Source organism: Sceloporus occidentalis, unplaced genomic scaffold (assembly GCF_023333645.1).
Source record: "Sceloporus occidentalis isolate IW3139 unplaced genomic scaffold, rSceOcc1.0.p SCAF_1, whole genome shotgun sequence".
In the NCBI taxonomy this organism is placed as follows: domain Eukaryota; kingdom Metazoa; phylum Chordata; class Lepidosauria; order Squamata; family Phrynosomatidae; genus Sceloporus; species Sceloporus occidentalis.
Genome location: NW_028316981.1, coordinates 61,230,593 through 61,245,162, shown reverse-complemented (window position 1 = coordinate 61,245,162; position 14,570 = coordinate 61,230,593).

Sequence of the window (14,570 nt, the reverse complement as noted above, 5' to 3'; positions counted from 1 at the left end):
AAATGTGGACAGACTATACCCCTTGCAGTATAGATGCTTCTTGCCAGATTTCAAAGTGAAAAGGCAAATTTGTAAATGAATTGAGTTTTAAGAATTTATCATCATACAATTGGAGAAATAAAAAAGAGAATATTTGCTTTCACTTCAGAACTCCTTCTACAGCCTGATAACACTAGCAGAAGCATAAAGCCCAAGAGCATTTAAGCACTGTGGATTATCTATGCAGAACTAATGCCTTTCCCAGCTGTTGTCTGAACACTTTCAGTCACAAAGTGTTCATATATATTCAGTAGTATATCATATGATCATATATGAACATATTCTGAGTTAGACCATTGGTCCTTTTAGACCAGCCTTGTTTCCTCATAATAACAGTTATTCTCCAAGGTGTAAGACAGAGGCTTTTCCTAGTGCTAGAGAAAAAGGATACAACAACAGAAACAGCAACAACAATCAGGCAAATCTTAAAGTGATACTGAAAAAAAAATATTTTGAAGCTTTATGAAATGGCAACACATGTGCATGCTTTTTTGGAAACCATTCTCAGTGATGCCCAAAGTGATTTCTTGTGTTTCTGTGTTATCCTGCATCATATCCTATATTGTTCAAGAGGATTATGTTCCTGAAGCAAACCAAGTACCTTTCAATCAGTAAAGAATGTTATCATTTTTTTCATTTATTTATTTATTTATTTATTTCAGTTTTCCCCAAAATGTCCATACCTCTGTCCACATATCCTCCCTGCCCCCCCCCCCCCCGGCTTCAAAATTTCCAGAAAATTTGATAGCTCTAGGAGGGGATTAGTCAAAGTTGAATGTCTTGCAGAGAACCAAAAATGGATAGCAGAGAGCCATAACTGAATAGAACACTCTCTAGAGTTGTTTAAAAGGGGAAGAAATATTTTGTACACTGTACAAAACCATAAATTACCACCTAATACATACCATCTGACATTTTCCTTCCAAACTTTGAAGTAAAAGCTTTCTTTAAAGTCTGACAGCTATCATATTCAAGATCTTTTACAGAGGTGGAACACAAATGGAAGTAATAGCTCTTTAATCTATTAATTACCTTGTAAACATTTCTTTTGCCTTCATGTGAATCCAAGGAGTATGTATGCAGCTATATACATGTTGTCCTGTCTGGTTTTGATTTGGCTGATACACACAAGCCCATGGATGATCCCTGTGGAATTTATCAAAAGCAGGTAAAGGCATGCTAACTGCATAGAACTATCTTGGGAAAATTATTGGCATATTAATAATATTAATTATATGTGGTGTACTACTGCTAGCTGTAACGTCTTTTCAGCTTAGAGGTAAAGGGGGAATATGCAGAACAGATTATCTGTGAATATTTTTCTGTAATTATCAATAAAGCTTCATCCACAGAGCCTCACCCCACACTTCTCTTGCACTATGGGACTGACCTAAAAATAGACAGATTTCAGCCCTACTGGTCAAGCTAGAAAATATTCAGCTAGAATAGAGGGGCAGAGGCTATTTCCAGGTACACGGATCCAGTGGCCAAGTCATTCACTGACTTGGAAGTCACAATGGCCTGTTACAGACAGCCAAAATAAAGCTGCTTTGAGTCACAGTGGAGGTATGGTGTTTCAATGATGCATGCGTCCTAAGAGTCCAGAAGTTGCACCAAAGCCACGCTCCAGACCTAAGGACTGGAGCGTGGCTTTGATGTGGCTTCTGGACTCTTAGGACGCATGCATCAGTGAAACACCATACCTCCACTGTGACACAAAGCAGCTTTATTTTGGCTGTCTGTAACAGGCCAAAATGACTGGCATCTGGAAGAGACTTTTCTTAAAAGGAAGTGCTCTATCCCTGCTGGGTTCAAGTGTGTGTATCTTGATGTGGTGTGGCTGGGACTGTTAAGGGATTCAGTTGCTGTACCACCCGCTCCACTGCTCAACAGTCTCTCTTCCTGAACTAACCAGGGTGGTGTTGGTGTTGGGGTCCCCTTGATCTGTTGTACTGAGTGTCTTCAGCATGGATGAATAACAACATTTGTAATATCTTACATTTCCGCTCGTGCCTAGTGCAAGCACTGCAGAGAAAGGACTGTTGAAAGAGGTTTGCTCTTTTGCAGAGCTGCACAATGCTTCATTATCTCTAGCTATGTTATTTTGGATTTGCCATAGCTTATTAGAACAACCTGGTTCCACCACCACCCCAGACTTTAGCTAGACTAACTAGCTGGAATGGGAGCTGCAGTCTGACAAAATCTGGAGACCACCAGTTACCCTTCTCTAGTCTCTGGATTTCCATCCACAACGGTCACTAGAAGCTGATGTCCTCAGCAGAACCTTACTTCACCCTTTGCTAAAGCCTCTCCCTTCTGTTCAACCCTTTCTGAACTGCCGGTTGCTCACTCCCTGCCTGGTCCCCCTAATTCTGCATCATATGCTATGGAATTATCTTTTCTTCAGGGGGTGGGGATGCTGTAAAAATGCAAAGAGCAGCTGACCAAATAAAGAGCCTTTATATTCCTTCATTGACCCAAGTTACAGGGGACTGAAAGAAGCAAAATGCAGTTTTCTTCTTCCCAGGAAGTGAACTGTTATAAAGAATTTTCCTCCAATTTGAAGCTTCAACAATAACAGACACACACATCTCTACCTGCCTACCTTTTAAGATCAAATTTAAAACTGGAACACCTACTATGCTCATCCTGCAAAGGATATTATTATCCTAACATCAACTTGACTAAAGAATGGTATGGAGCAAGAAGATAGAGTATAGCTTTCATTCAGTGTGTGAAGAGATGACATTGGGCAGGCAGCCCTTTATATCCATGGATTCTTTATCCACAGATTCAAGCATCCATGCCTTGAAAATATTGTAAAAATATATAAATTCCAAAAAGCAAACCTTGATTTTGCCATTTTATATAAGGGACACCATTTTACTATGCCATTGTATTGAATGGGATTTGAAAATCCATGGATTTTGTATCCGGGGGGGGGGGGGGGGGGGGCGGTCCTGAAACCAAACCCCAGCAGATATCAAGGCCCCACTGTAACTGAAGTTTAATGAACATGGCTAAATCCTATGTGATCCTGGAATTTGTAGTTTAGGGATGTACTAGAGTTCTCTGGTTGGGAATTCTAAATATTCCTTTCACTGTGAATTCCAATATTCTGTAAGAAGTTGTCAAGACAATTAAAATGAAATCATAGTGCTATAACTGTGTACACTCATCCCTCCACATTCACTGGGGTTAGGAGTACAGGACCTCCATGAATGTGGAAAAACAGCAAATAACAAAAACACTGTATTTTTACCTGGGAGAACACCTCTCTAGGAATCTCTAGGTCTTACAGTGCAACTCTGTGGTCAACATCTGCCAGACACTGACCACAGAAATGCTCTGGACAAGCTAGAAATGCCTAGTGGAGTGTTCTCTCTAGGAATCTCTAGGTCCTTTTCTGAGACTTATGGTTAAAGTTGACCATAGAGTTGCACTGGAGGACCTAGATATTCCTAGAGAGAGCATATAAATAAATCTGTGAATAATCAGATCCACAAAAGTCAAAGCTGCAAATGTGCAGGGATGAGTGTCGTGTGAAAGGACCCGATGACAATGCACCCTTATTGCTTAGAGAGGCAAGGACTATGAGTGGAATCCTGTTATGACATACAGTAGTATAACCTTCCATTACACCAGCATGTGTGCTTTTTTTGGTCATTGCAGATAGAGGTATTCCATATTTCCTTGCTCAGTGAAACTCCTCCTCTGTGCAACAGGTTTTTTCTGTGCTGGAACATTTCCCCACAGTGACTTTACTATCCCAAAGAGTGGGGGCACCCCAGCAGTGTTCAGCTATTGAAAGAAAAGAACAGATGTCATCCTTCTGCATCTCCAGTTAATCCACTGAGGGCAAGAGGGGAAGCCGAGCAATTCACTGAAGATTTGGGAAGAGGATGAATTTTCTTCTTCCAGCGACAAAACGGCAGCCAGATGCTATCCAGCCACTTCCAGTCCACACCATCACCACTAACTGGTCACTAAAAGGACTTTTTCACACGGGGACATATGTGCTTCCATTCCCAAAATGGTTAAACTGTTGGCATCATGGAAAAGCAAGCAAATCGCTATTGCTTATCACACACAGAGCACAACAAGGAGTTAAAAGCACATTACTTAGACAAGAAAGTGGGTCAAATGTGAATTTGGGTTTCAGACGGATGAGGAAAAATCCCCTTGCTAGCTTGCAAATAACTTTTTTGCACATGCTCTAAAGTGTCATTTCCACAAGTGCACACACACACACTCCAGAAAGGAAGGGGAAACCAGGGAGGAAAATCCTCTTTGCTTCAGATGCTGTTTCAGAGGAAGGCAGGCTGAGGTTTCCCTTTGCAAACTCCCTTAAAACCACACACACACACACACACGAGCGAGAGAGAAACTGGAGAGGGCTGGTCCATAAACTTGCCTGATTCTAGTGAGGGCTGAACCTCCTAGATACTCTCCTTTTCTAGGACATATTCTCCATTTCTCCTTCCTGTACAGGAGGAATTCCAAAACATCCCCTCTCTTGCTCTCCCACCAGCTGTTCCCTGTTACAGGATGAGGAGAACAAGCATATGAGGGAAAGAGGAGTGAGTGTGTGTCCTTTTAAGAATAAGGCTGTCTCCCTCTCAGCACAGCAAGGAACCATTGGAAACATGGGAACAGGGAGAATCATGGTTTTCAGACGGCTGCTATTACGTGAAGAGAGTGAATTCATGAATGAACTGGATATGAAAACACAGTATTTTTACTTTTTTTAACACGGTATTTTTCAAAAATGCTTATTCCTGGATTCACCTCACTTTCTGTATGGTGTCTGACCAGTTTGCACACAACATTGTCTGAAAAGCAACTGTGAAATTACAGTGCACCTTGGCTTACACGGGGATCCATTCCAGACCCCCCCCCCGCGTAAGCCAAATATCATGTTTGCTCAAGTGAATGGGGCTTGTGCATGCGGTAGCGGTGCATGCCCCATTCATTTGAATGGGCCGCGCCACCCCGTGTGCACCACGCGCTCTCACGTGGCTCTACACAGCTTTGCACATAAGCTCAAAGCCGCGTATAGCATGCCCGCGTATAACGCAGGTGCAGTGTATCTCTAGTGCCCTGGATGATCCTGCATTGTGACCAGATTAACCTTCCAATTTTCCCCTTGAGATAAAGTCCCAAGTGCCAAAAACCCGATTGCACTGGGGACAGAAGGGGAAGCCCAGGGGAATTACACTGGGAAAATTTTATGTTACACCAGTGTGATACAGGCTCTCGGTTAATGTGTTGTTATTACCGTAACTGCCATCAAGTAGACATTAATTTGTAGCAACCTTATGAATGAGAGACCTTCAACTTGTTGTACGCCACTTTGATTGCCTGGCAAAAAGCAGGATAGAAATAAATTTTTTATTATTTATTTTATTAAGTCACCCTATCACCAGCAGTCCTGCTCAAGTCCTGTAAGCTCAGGGTTGTGCCTTTCTTCAGTCTATCCACCTGTAATGTGGTCTTCCTCTTTTTTACTGCCTTCCACCTTGTCTTTTCTAGTGAGTCATTTCTCCTCATGATGTGTCCAAAGTACAACAGCATCAGTTTAGTTATCTTAGCTTCTAGGAAGAGTTCAGGCTTGATTTGCTCTAAGACCCATTTATTTGTCTTTTTGGCAGTCCATGGTCCCTGCAGAACACTCCTCCAGCACCACATTTCAAATTAGTTTATTCTTTTTCTGTTAGGATTCTTCCATGTCTAGCTTTCACAGTTATACATAGAAATGGGAAATATGATAGCATGAACAATTCTGACTTTGGTATTCAATGACTGTTGTACTGTTGTACTGTTATATCTAGTAGCCTAGGTTATGTGGTTATTTCTTGCCACTGTGTGTATGCTACTAACAAACTACCGAGATGCTAACAGAGTCCTGCAAAACTGAGGATCATATTTTTTTTAAAAAAAAGTATGCTTATTTTATAGGAAATTGGCATTCTAAATCCAAAAATGATTTCCAATTTGCTCTGTCACATACAGATTTATCACAACTTGCTTTGATACTTCTATGTTGTAATATATAACCGACTGAAATGATCCTGCAAAGAATTATCCTGCAAAGAGTTAGGAAGGGGTAAAGTCTTCTAATAGGCTTCCAAAACATTTCAGTTTGCTGATATGAAACACTAAAATACATTCAAAAGCACTAAAGAAGTCACACATCAGTGTCTACGCTTTATCAAAGCTAAGTAACAACTGAATTGATAAAAATATCAAATGTGTAAAGGAACTGTGTGTGGTACATTTTGTTTGTGTTTTTTGAATCCAGCACTCCAAAATACATTAAAAACACATACAATATTGAAAAATGATTTTTCATTGCAGACCTGTGCAATTAATGAGGAGGTTGAGGGGTTTTTTATCACCAGAATATTGACGTGGGGTTAAGATTTCTTATGTTATCTATGTGATAACATAACCTAGTGCCAGGATGTTTGTCTTACAAACAGATGCAATGGTTTTCAATTTGGAAGCAGAGTTGCACAAGCATAACCATAGCTTTGGACAGTGTGTAACTTTGTCATTGTGGAAATTGGCTGTATTCATTACTGCAGTGTAATCTTTTCTGGTCTCCAGTATGACAGTTGTGAATATGTCTAAATGATGATTTCATATCTAGACAGTGGTACCTAATAGTAGAAGAGGAGGCAGAAGTCTGTAGAACTGATATCAAGCAAGCACAAGTGTAGTGAGGGCAACAACACCCTCTCACAGGTCTTGCAAGCAGCTCTGTACAGATAATGGTCCTTTGAATACATTAGAATGCAATTGGTGTTGAACATTAGCCACTGTGTAATGGGGCCAAGTGCATGCATGCATTACTAGATAAATAAATGGTTATGTAATCCATGCACTATAGTGGTAGCATAGTGCAAATGCTGTACAGTAGGCCCAGGAGTTTGGTTCCAGGACCCACTGTGGATACCCAAATCCATGGATGCTGAAGTCCCATTAAATACAATGGTGCAGGAAAATGCTGTTCCCCAGATAAAATGGCAAAATCAACATTTGCTAGTTGGAATATATAATTTTAAAAAATATTTTCAAGCTGTGGCTGCTTAAATCTGTGGATGAAGAATCTGTGGATACAGAGGGCTGACTGTTTAACTCTTCAGGTTTGGGTTATGCTATGCAAGCCCCAACACAGGATTTCAGCATCTGTTGGTTTTACCTTCCTAATTATTTGTCCTATAACAGACTAATACATACCACTTTGGAAATTGTTTCTGCTACAAGTATTAGCCTAATAAGAAACCACTATTCCAGCAAAATTGAACTCTGTCAACATTTTCTCATACTTATCCCAAAAATGTTATTCAAGGTGGTGAATAATAATAAAATACAAATAAAGATAAAATATCTATTAAAACATAAAACCAAATCCATTAAAACACATTAATAAAGAGATATACAAGTACCCAATCAATTTGCTTCACCAATACTTAAAAGTAAAGGTAAAGGTAGTCCCTTGACATGAATGTCTAGTCATAACCAACTGTAGGAGACAGTGCTCATCTCCGTTTCTAAGCCAAAGAGCCAGCATTGTCGAAGGACTGCTCTGCTGGTCATGTGGCCATCATGACTACACCAAACACTGTTACCTTCCTTCCCACTGAGAAGTGGTACCTATTTATCTACTTGAATTTGCATGCTTTTGAAGTGCTAGGTTGGCAGAAGCTGGGACTAGTGATAGGAGCTCACCCATCATGCAGCACCCAGGCCTTGAGCTGCCAGCCTGCTGATCTTGCAATCAACAGAGATCTGAGATTATCAGACAAGGGAAATTGGAAGTATAATACAATGGCAATCCGAACGCAATCATGGGGGTTTAATGTTATTGTGTGATAGACTACCACATGCAATTTTGGGCAATGTCAAACTATTTTGGGGCAATGGGAAGTCCGTTCGAATGCAATTTGAATTCAGGTAAATTAGTTGAACTAGCGAATTCACGTGAATGCATTCTGGCCCCATTTTCTTTTCATTAGAAATTAAGAAAAATTCCTCCTGTGTGATAAACTCCTCAGTGTCTTAACCACTTGGCCAGCCTCAAATTGGTCTGAATAAACATGTTTTTGGCTGTTAGGTGGGAAACAAAGAGGGAGCCAGTGGCAGATAGTTCCAAAGCCTGGGAATGCCCACCAGGAAGGCCCTCACTCATGTCCCCATTAAGCATGCCTCTAGTAGTGGGGGGACCAAATTTGCTAGTGGTGGGATGGAAAGAGAAACATGTTTAATGCTTGTCGAAATCAGAATGGATAGGCCACCACTCGGGCGGCCACCCTTCTGAGAAGCAGAGGCATCTACTGAGCTTGTTGTAAATCCATTCAGTGTTAACTTTTCCCTCAACCATGTTTCTTGTAGTAGTATTATATCAAATTTGGATACATAATTCACAAATGAAGGGTCACAGGTGTGTCTTCCCCAGCCCATAATGTTCCAAGACAGAAGTTTTAAATTTTTTGATTTCATTTCCTTTAGTTGTCATATGTTTGATCTCACAGTATAAAAGGGACTAGATTGGGCTGTAGCTGGAAAAACCATTTGTGTGTCTGGAACATCTGAATCAGTTTTAATATTGTTATTAGTTGCTGTAGTTAGACAAACATTACTATTATTGACACTTTTGTCAACTGATATTTCTTCAATGATTTCAAGGGTTGGGTGGATACAGCTCACATTTGACCTTACCAGGCCTTTTTTTTTGGATGCTACTTTTTTAAAGGTCCTATTAGTATGTAATAAGCCATTCTCAAAGTTGTCCAAATATCTCATTTCAGTCCAAGTTAATGGGTTTATCCCTGCTGTAATTGTCTTTCTAGTAATGTTTGTCTAACTACAGCAACTAATAACAATATTAAAACTGACTCAGATGTTCCAGACACACAAATGGTTTTTCCAGCAACAACCCAATCTAGTCCCTTTTATACTGTAGTGGGGGGACCAACCTCCACTAAAGATCTTCAAACCTAGGCAAATTTATACTGGAGAATCAATCTTATAAACAGTCTGGTTCCCAGTATTAGGGCTTTATTTATGAGTATTTTTGAAATAGTGGAATGCTGGAATTATCCAACAAAGGACATTTCCCCTCTCTAATTCATTCAATATTTGTGTTTTCTTCTTAGAGTCACTAAAAAGGAATCTTTTTTTCCTTTTTTTGGTATGTGCTCAAGTAATACAGAAACAACAATCTTCTATAGCAAACACATTTTAAATAATCGGCTATAATCTCACCCTCTTCCTTTGTCTATCTCCTAAGGAAATCCCAGAAGGCCATCTTCTAAAGAGAGTTTGTTAATAGGTAATCTGATTGTTTGGCATATGTTCACAGGCTCATATAAGTATTGTCTTCTTGACATACAGTGAGTCTCTTAAGCCTTTAAGGGCTTAGACAAATGTTTTGTGTTTATGTTTTTCCTCCCCAAGAGCACACCTCATGCAAACAGGACACAATACAGATTGCTTGTTATTGTGTTGGTGGTGTGTTTTTAATAATAGAGTTTTTATAAAAAAATATATGCACATATCAAATACAACAACTATTACAAACCTTGCAGCCAAATTCTAAAAATTTACTGCCTGCCAAATTCTGCAGTTCTTCTGTTCACTAGATGGAATGCACAAAGAAAGGCAGTTAAAAAGAAGATCCATACAAAATGAAATGAGATGAAACGGACTAATGGAAGAAAGAGTAGGGTATTTAAGTTATTAGAAAGTATTATCTTAATGCAGAACACAGTATCTGCTGCTTCTTTTGCTTAGTTTACACAACAGCAAGAATCTCACAGATCTTTAAGATAAAAACAAGATCAATACCTTTAATATGGGAATGGCTTGGGATCACCTTCTTCCTTCTCCCTCAACATGTAAGTGCCACTTTTACCTGTTTGCTAACATAATGAATGGATTCAAAGAGATAGTCATGTTATTCTGTTTTAGCATAAAAAAAGGAATCCAATAGAACATTTGAGACTAACTGGAAAGAAGAAATTTTTAGCACAAGGTGTTGTCTTGATTTCCAAACAAGAAAATATATTTTCTTTTTCTTGCTTTCTGTGTGTCTGCTAGTGAATAACAGGCTGTGGCAGATCTAGTTGGTACTCGGTGCATAATACTTAATGACATCCCCAGGGGGCTAGGTCCCTAAGTCTCAAGTTTTGGCCTGGGAACGTCAGTGCCTGGGATAATCCTAAACTGATAACTCTAGTGTTACCCAGATCCAGACCTCTCATTTTGATATCAAGGAATTGGGTGAGATTCACCCCTCCATGACCCTGAATGTATCCGCCACAGCTCCCAAACAAGAGGGCCACGTCAGTTAGTTTAGGAGTTGCTAGAGGGCTGTGACTCATTACACATCTCAGGGAAGGCAAGGAAATCCTATCAAGGACAATACATTAGTCTCTGTACAATATTTGTTCCTGTCGCCTGAGGGCTATCTATAGCAGGAATCTGTTCATTTACACACCAATTCTCACCTCAGAAGCCTCATCTTAGGCAATCATAATAATAACAACAACAACAACAACAACAATAATAACAACGAGTTTATTTGCATGCTTTTGAAGTGCTAGGTTGGCAATTGGATCGAGGCGGGATCACAACAGAGTTTTAAAAAATACAATTAAAACATTACATGTATGTTATCTCATACAGTTCAGACCATTGACCACGGGACCCCTGGATCTTTGTCCTAGATGGAATTTCCCTTATAAAACCCTCAAATTTCCATTGCTCAGTTGGTTTTGCAGGCAGCCACTCTGCCACTTGGAACTCTGCTAGACCCGGCTCATTGTTGCCACTCCAAGCGCTCAGGAACAGCCGAGTCCCACATCCCATCTACTCAAATCGCATCTACTGGAGCAACCTCGCTACTGGTAAATATCGTGGTTAGTGATATTTATTCCAATATCTATTCCAGTCTAACTCCTTTGATTCTTAGCTTCTTGTGTGCTTGTGTGAGAGTGTGTGTATTTGTGTGTGTGTGTGTTTCATCCTTTTAATAAAATATAATTAAAATAAGAAACCTGCCTCTGCAGTCCTTTGCTTCCCATCTCGGTAAACATAGAGTCAGAATCCCAAGGCTGCTTGTAACTCATCCATAACTGAGCTAAACTAAAATTCCCTGGACTTTATAGTTACACTAATCTGAAGTATATTCCCTGCTTCTGAAGTAGGGACCTAAGTAGAGGTTCCACTTCAGGAATAAAAATCTGCCTGACACTGTATTTGTTGTTGTTGTTGTTCACTGCTATCAAATTGACTGCAACTTATGATGACTCTATGAATGAGATATCTCCAAGACTCAGGGTCATGGCCTCTTTGATTGAGTCTATCCACCTGTAATAAAGACCCAATGCAGTATAATGGCTTGAGCATTGGACTACAACTCTGGAGACCAGGGTCTCATTCACTGCATCGCCATGGAAACTTAGGTGCCATTCCCACTTGGTGGATAAAACGGATTATATTGGCGTGAATCTGATTCGGATTATTTTCCGAGTCTAATTTGAATTTTTTCCATCGTTTCCATTAGGAAAGGGGGCAAATTACCTCGATTTATTTAGACCCTGTTTTTGTTCCCATTTATTTTAAATCGCTGTATTTTAAAGCGGAGTAATTTGCTCCCCGTTCCCATTTGTGTCTGCAAGCTGTCAATCAAGCATGTAGGCTTCAGACGTCACAAGTCTTGGGTTTGTTTTTTTGGGGGGCAGCCTATGAAAATTGGCTGCATCAAAGACTCTTCTGTTGTATCTCTCCAGACTAGAAGGAGCCTCTATTCATCCTAAACCCCTTGCATCCGAGGCTCTTCTGTGTCTCCCCATATTAACTGCCATAACTCAGTGCTAAGGAATCCTGGGAATGGTAGTTTATTATGGCACCAGCACTCTCTGGCAGAGGAGGATAAATGTCTCACAAACACAACAGTTCCCATAATTCCATAGTACTGAGCCAGGGCAGGTTAAGTGGTCTCAAACTGTATTATTTCTACAGTGGGTTTTGAACTACAGATGAGGTTTTTTTCATAAATTAAAAAAGTTGTTACTTTATAATTTACTTTATATATATATATATATATATATATATATATACACACACATACACACACACACACACACGTGCATGCACACACACAAAAATATGTATGTGTGTATATACCTATATGTTTGTGTGTGTGTGTATAAAGATAGATAGATAGATAGATAGATAGATATATGTATACACACATACACACACACACACACACATATATTGTGTGTGTGTGTGTGTTTGCCAAATCGGATCAAGGGGTAGAAGGCAGTGGGCTTCAGTGGGGAGAGACTCTGCATCCAAAGCCCAGGCTTGGCAAATCGGATCAAAGGGGAAAGGCAGTGGGCTTCAGTGGGGAGAGACTCTTCATCCAAAGCCCAGGCTTGGCAAATCGAATCAAAGGGGAAAGGCAGTGGGCTTCAGTGGGGAGAGACTCTTCATCCAAAGCCCAGGCTTGGCAAATCGGATCAAGGGGGAAAGGCAGTGGCCTTCAGTGGGGAGAGACTCTGCATCCAAAGCCCAGGCTTGGCAAATCGGATCAAGGGCATGTACTGCAAAGCCCATCCGTTGCTCAGGCAGAGGCAAAAAAAGAAAAAAGAATAGTTTAAAATGGTGTTCAATGGCTCTCCTCACACATCAGTGGAGCAGAGGGGAGGTTGCAGGGGGAGTAATGTGTTTACTGCATTTGGAGCTCAATGTAGCACGATAGCCTTACCCTGCTTCCCAATCCACTGGGAGAAAGGCTATGTGAATGGAAGAAAATGGCACTGGTGATGCAGAAAGAGAGCAAAGAGGGTGATACCCCCAGGCCAGCTCCTCCCATTAACATGTTCCTGAATCAGACACCCTTTCGTTCCCATTCATTTGCCCCGAATCAGACTCCGGAGGCACAGGAAAATTCGCTGAAAAACTACTATTTTTTTAAACCAGTTTATTGACCTAAAATCCAGATTTTTCAGGATAATTTGATTCAGATTCGAATCTGAATGGAAACGATATCGGAGCAATGCAGGTCAAATGCACGCTCTAATGGAAACGATGCACCCATGATTCGCGTCCTGATCCGCGTTATAGGCCTGTGGAAATGGGGCCTTAGTGAGTGACTTTGGGCAAGTCATTCACTTTCAGCCCGCAAACCCCCCCCCCAAAAAAAAACCCATGATAGGTTTGCCTTAGGATCTCCATAAGTTGGAAATGACTTTGAAGACACACAACAACAATCCACCTGTAATGATCTGTCACTTTTCCTACTGTCTTGTACCTTACCAAACATAATTGTCTTTTCTAGTAAGTCATGTCTTCTCGCAGTACGGCCAAAGTACGACAGTCTCAGTTTAGTTATCTTGAGAAATTTCTCTGCTCCCAGGTTTTTGATGAGATATTCATCTTAGGTCAATTGATGATATTCATTCGTTCTTAAATAGGTATTGCTTTATAACATAAGGCAGAGATTCTGCACTGTCAGATGTATTTACAGTTGGCCCTCCTTATCCACGGATTTGTTATCCATGAATTCAAGCATTCACGGTTTGAAAATATTCCCAAAAAAGTATAAATTCCAAACAGCAAACCTTGATTTTCCATTTTATATAAGAGACACCATTTTGCTATGCCATAGTATTTAATGAGATTTGAATCCAGATTTTGTTATCCATGGGGGGGGGGGGGGGAGGTCTTGGAACCAAATCCCAGGGGATAACTGGATAATGATGGCATTTTCATGCTCTTCAAATGCAATACAGTTGGCCCTCCATATCCACAATTTTTTTATTTGTAGATTCAACAATCCATGATTTAAAAATATTCCAAAAAGCAGTGGTGTCCCTGCACCTGGTGTCACCTTTGCAAGGGGTAAAACTTCCAGGGGGTGTGCACTCCCTCCCTCTTGCTGTCTCCCACCCCCATGCTGTCCCATGCTCCAAGCACTTACTCATGCTCCTTGTGCGCTCCCACGTGTGTGCTACTATCACCACCAACTTTGCCCTGTCCTGTCATTTTCCTCATCAGGAAAAGGATGGGATGGGTCATGGGGTGGTGGTGGGAGTGCATGTGGCGGAACATGGGAGGGGCAGGAGCATGGGGAATGCAGAGGGGCAGGGGCGGAAGCATGCACTGGGACAGTGCGGGGGGAGGGCCTGCCCAGGTGTCACCCTCTTCTGTGGTGTCACCTGGTGTGGTCTGTACCACTGGAACCCCCCCCCCCCAAGTGACGCCACTGCCAAAAAGATATAAATCCCCAAAGGCAAACCTTCATTTAGCTATTTTAGATAAAGGATACCGTTTTACATAAACAACTAGCAAAATTAAAATGGCTCCACTACATTACAATATCATATGCAAAGCCTAAACGTATTTACATGTACATAGTTTCATGTGGTTAAAATTAAAATTTAGTAAGATGTGATTTTTAAAAGAATATTTTAAAATAATTGAAAACATTAAAAATTAAAAATTAAAAAAAAATG